General features: G+C 31.9%; 1 pseudogene; it reads right to left on the reverse strand.

Annotated features, from left to right (window-relative positions):
- LOC107733394 (chloride channel protein 2-like) overlaps positions 1–6,047 on the reverse strand; it is a 47,530-nt pseudogene continuing 41,483 nt past the window's right edge.

Raw genomic sequence — 6,047 nt, forward strand, 5'->3', positions numbered from 1 at the left:
GATTTTTGGATGCGTGAAGCCGTCTGTGCGCGGGTCACTGCGACCTGTCGTCCGAGTCGGAGGCGTTGGGCTGCTGTTCTCGGGGAATGCTGAGGCTGGTGTGACGAGCCCACAGTTTGTGGAGTTCAGTGGCTTCACTTTCGCTGCTGGTGCCGCTGTCTCTGAAACTCGCCAGCGGCGGACGAACCTTCACACCCTTCACCGTCATCGAGCCCTCGATGGCTTTACGCAGCTGCAGCACAGACGAGAGCTGCTTAATGACGAACGCATGACAGTAACGACATTTATAATGTTACAGAAGATTTCTATTTCAAATAAATGCTGTTCTGTTGAACTTTCTGTTCATCTGTGAATCCTGAAAAATTGAATCTATCACAGTTTCCACAAAAATATTGTGCAGCACAACTGTTTTCTACATTGATAATAATCAGAAATGCATGGAAGCTTGTTTCCGCCAAGGAATAAAAAAAAAAGCCTTTTTATCTCACAATTCTGAGCGTTGTTCTCAGAATTGCAAGTTTATTTCTCCCAAATGCGAATTAAAACTTGCAATAAGACTTTTCATTTCTTCTGAAATTGCAAATTTACATCTCACAATTATGACAATTCACAATTCAAAGGTCATAATTGCAAGAAAAGTCATTTGCGAGAAGTCAGAACAGTGAGATATAACGTCTCCAGCACGGATGACGCGCTCAAACAGATCCTGTGCATCACATTTCTCAAAAAGTGAAAAAGTGAATGAAAGGTGAAAGGTTTATAATTGTGAATGAAAAAAAATGAAAATGAAAAAAAAAAAAAACATAATTGTGAGGAAAAAAAGCCCAGAATTGAGAAAGAGAAATCTGAATTGCAAGTAAAAACCATCAGAAAATTAAAATAACTGCTAGAAAAACATCCACTGTGAGAAAAAAGCTTGCATAAAATGTTTCTGGAGCAGCAAATCAGCATATTAGAATGATTTCTGAAGATCATGTGACACTGAAGGCTGGAGTAATGATGCTGAAAATTCAGCTGCGCATCACAGAAATAAATTACAGTTTAACAGATATTCACAGAGAAAACAGCTGTTTTAGATTCTAATAATATTTCACAATTTTTACAGTATTTTTGATCAAATAAATGCAGCCTCGGTGAGCATATAATGAGATGATATTTTCAGATGTGTGATCGGTGAACTCTCACCTCTCTCAGTGAAACTACTCCAATAAGTCTCCCGATGCTGGTGACGTAAGCGTGATCCAAACCCAGCAGAGAGAAGATGGTGTGAGTCTGTCAGAGAGACCAAGAGAATCAGCATGCAAACAAATAAATTAGTATAATAAATGTGTTAAATAATAATAATAATACATAAATGGTAGTGCTTCTATGCACCAAAACCATCCACAGTGTTGTTTTTCATGAGGCTCTGTAACATTGCAAGTGGAAAACGCATACATTTTGACCACACGCATGCACATGAAACACATAAATAAATCAGTGAGTGTGTGGATAGAGAGAGAATGAGTGCGCACACAAGAGTAGAAATGTGTAGAGTGAATGGACTGCATTAAGCACATTCACAGCTGCCGCAGGAGTGTGTGTGTGTGTGTGTGTGTGTGTGTGAGTGTGAGTGTGTGTGCGTGTGTGTACCACTGCAGAGCGGGTCTTAATGAAGACTTCTGTGCTCTTGCCACAAGTGAGTTTGCAAATGCAGATGATAAATCCAGTGTTAGCATTTGTATGTGAGTGTGTGTGTGTGTGTGTGTGTGTGTGTGTGTGTGAAACCCTTTATTAAAAACATCAACAGAGCTTACATTCGTATATATATATATATATATACTAAACACACGCACACACACACACACCTTGTGCAGTGAAGTGCGCTCCACCAGCTGGAAGGGGGCGGGGTCAATCTTGCAGTTGTTGAAGTTCACCTGCTCGTCAAGCTGTTGCTCCTCCCACTCCTCGATCTGCACTCACAGCCAGAGATGGTTTTTGACTTCATTTTCTTGTCCTTCATGCACTGTTATTCTTTAATGTCATCTGTTTTATATTTCTATCAATTACACTTTGCACTATTTTAGTCTATTCATTATAAACATCGTAAATACAGCTTTTTTTAATTGTTTAAATTATTGCACTTTTTAAAAAAAAAATTTTAAGTTTGCACTTCATTTATCAAATTTTTCGTAAATTTATACAGTATATATACACTTTTTAAATTAATGTACATATACAACACTATTTTGTAGTCAAATACACTACTTTTTTTTATTAATTGATATTATGTAGCTTTGCACTATTTATAATTATTAATAAATATTATGTAAATATAATAAATATTCACTATTAGTAAATATAGCAAATTTGCACTATTAATAAATATTATGTAAATATAATAAATATTCACTATTAGTAAATATAGCAAATTTGCACTATTAATAAATATGAATAAATATTATGCAAATATAATAAATATTCACTATTAGCAAACATAGCAAATTTTCACTGTTAATAAATATTATGCAAATATAATAAATATTCACTATTAGTGAACATATAAAATTACATTATATATATTTAGAATGCCATACTTTATATAATCAAGACTTTGAACTTTCATTTCTGTAAAGAAATCAATACACCATTGATGATAATAACTGATGAAATTATATTGTCTATTGTATTATTATTATCTATAACTAGTTATTTTTGTTGAGATTTCAGTTTTGTTATCTGAAGTACATCACTTATTAAGAGTAAAAGTCTTTGCACTATTTTCATTTTTCTCATTAATAACATCATAAATACAGCTTTTTTAAAAATAATGTACATTTAGAATGCAATATTTTATATAGTATGTTATAGCACCTAGTTAAGAGTTAACTAGCTGTGGGGGTGTTTCTAATAGAACGGCTGAGGATCATCTTTCTCTCTTCTGACAGCTGTAATCAATCAGTGAGATGCTTTTCTCAATATTCAGATTTTTTTCATGCAATTCTTTTTGAGTTTATATCTCACAATTCTGACTTTGCTCTCAGAACTGCGAGAAAAAAGTCAGAATTGTGAGATGTTAACTCGCAATTCAGGGAAGAAAAATCAAAGTTGTGAAATATAATCGTTCAATTGCAAGAACAAAACTCAGAAAAAATTCTGAATCATGAAATAAGAAGTTGCAATGAACTGTTTTATTTTATTTTTTTTTCCTGTAGTGGAAACAAGCATCTGCAGTTTTTTACACCACACTTTTCAATCCGATCGTGTTGAACTGGATAGATGATCTGATTGAGACTTCAGTCCGATAACTAGCAGATTACTAGTGTGCATTTAAACCTAGTTTATGAGAGGTTTTCACTATTACAGCCGCAGTGTCCTCACCTCGCCAAGAGTCATGTCATCCTCTGCGTCTGGATCCTCCTGAAACACACACACACACACACACACACACTCTCTCACACACACACACACACACACGCTGTCACACAGATAAAGTGCTCTCCAGTAACATTACATAAGAAACACAACATGCCTGAATACAAAAGCCCTCTCTTGTTTCTCTCCCTCTAAAAAGACGCTGAAGTGAATTTACAGTATTCTGTTTGTCCTTTTCAAATATGATTTTATATTGTGTAATATCTGAGGGTATGTTGATGATTTGTAATGCTAATATGTTGTGTAGTTTGATGAATATCTCTGAGCGCCGCTTTGGCAGTCGACAGATTCGGGTTCCTCTTCCTCCCTCTTCATCTCTCTCATGCTAAATTTAATCGATGAGATCAGCCTGCAGTTGCACATTTCTCTGTGCAAGTATCTCTCTCTCACACACACACACACACACACACACACACTCACAACACACACACACACACTCACAGACAGACACACACACACACACACACACACACACACACAGTGGCATATAAAGTGCTGGTTTCTGTAGAAATGTGAGTGTAATGTAATGAGCAGACAGAAGGCTTGCGGGTCTCGCTCTCGGTAAACCATTTACTGCACAACTACCTGAGAGAGACACACGCCGTAATGATAGACGTGCGAGTCTGTCCGGTGGGTTTGTTTGACAATCCTGAAAGAGTTTTAAAGACGAGAAAGCCGTGCACATTTTTCCTGTTGCTTTGCACTGAAAAAACTGGAAACATTTGTACTGCTTTCTCTATTTTTTATATTTTTAAACACACGTGATTCAGTCATTTTTGACAACAAAATCAGCAAAGTAGCAACCATATATAACGCAGATAACTAATGCTAACAAATGGAACGTTGTTGTAAAGTTTTACAGAAATCTATTTATAAAAACACTTTTATCTTCAATAAGTACATAATATAATATAATATAAATTTTAAAAGTAATTTTTTTTTTTTTATATTTAAAAACAAAAGTGAAAAATTGCATGGCCTTCTCTTTTTTTAATTAATTAACTTTTAATTTTATAGTATATTATTTAGGTTACTATAGAAATTGTTGGTGCAAAACAAATTAAAAAATGTGCATGCTTCTCTCTTTTTAAAAATCTTTTTAAACACAAAATTGGTCATTTTTGACAACAAAATCAGCAAAGTATCAAGAACCATTTAATGTTGTCTACTGTAGATAACTAATGTTAACAAATTGAAACTTCCTGTAAAATTTTACCGAAATCTATTTATGAAAACACTTTTAACTTAAAAATATAATATAATATAATATAACAATTTTTTTCAAAAATGTAAAAATTTTTTTAAGTATAATATTTAAAAACAAAACAATTGAAAAAAATGCATGGCTTTCTCTTTTTTAATTAATTAACTGTTTTTTTTTATTAATTAACTTTTAATTAAAAGTAGCAAGAACCATATAATGTTAACTAATGTAGTTAACTAATGTTAATAAATGGAACCTTATTGTACCTTATTTTTACTGAAATATATTTAAGAAAACACTTTTAAGTTAAAATAAGTATAATATTGCTCAAAATTAATAAAAAAAAATTATTTAAAAAAGAAAACATTATGTAAATGTTTCCAGTTTTTTCTTTGCACTGACCATTTGTATAATAAATATTTTTTATTATATTATATTACATAATATTATATTATATTACTATAGAAATTACTATAGAAACAAACAAAAAAAAAATTGCACTCCTTTATCTTTTTTTTTACAAATCTTATTAAACTTACATAATTTAATTTTTAACCATTTCCATAAGAGTCAGCACAAAATAACTGGAAAAAAAATTGCACGGTGGTCTCTCTCTATCTCATATATATATTTTTAAACATACATAATTTAGTCATTTTGACAGTAAAATCAGCAAGAACTGTGTAATACGGATTTCCGTCGCTGCCGCAGAGCTGCATGATGAAGGTTCAGGTTTATCATTATGTAGCCGTGATGCTGTTCTTAATATACGCTCATCATGATTCAAAGTACGCAAGTGTATTTCCATAGCAACTGTGTGACATCACTACTGACATACTAGAATTATATTTGCACAAACAGTCTGCTTTCATTTACACAAGATGTGGGTCATTCAACAGCTGCACTGAACGCACATCATTCACACAGAAATCTGGGTCCTTTAGTTAGTGCTTTAACTAACATTACCTAACAATGAGCATTTATTAATCTATGCTAACGTTAGTAAAAATGCAACTGGTCATTGTTAGTTCATAGCTCGGGTCCATTAAATAATATTAACAGATACAACTTTTGATTTTAATAATGTATTAGCAAAGGTTGAAATTAACATGAACTAAGATTAATTCATGCTTTTTTGTTGTTAGTTCATGTTACCTAATGTAGTTAACTAATGTTAACCAAATTCAACCTTACTGTAAAGTGCTACTAAAATCTGTATATGAAAAAAAAATTCACTTAAAACTAAGTATAATATAATTTAATTATACATTATATATGTATATAATATATAATGTAATTATATATTCAAATTAATTTAATTATAATATATAATTTAATTATATATTATCTTAAAACTATAATTTAATTATACATTATATATGTATATAATATATAATGTAATTATATATTCAAATTAATCAAATTAATT

The sequence above is a fragment of the Sinocyclocheilus rhinocerous genome, unplaced genomic scaffold (genome assembly GCF_001515625.1).
Source record: "Sinocyclocheilus rhinocerous isolate Xijiao unplaced genomic scaffold, SAMN03320098_v1.1 scaffold910, whole genome shotgun sequence".
Classification (NCBI taxonomy): domain Eukaryota; kingdom Metazoa; phylum Chordata; class Actinopteri; order Cypriniformes; family Cyprinidae; genus Sinocyclocheilus; species Sinocyclocheilus rhinocerous.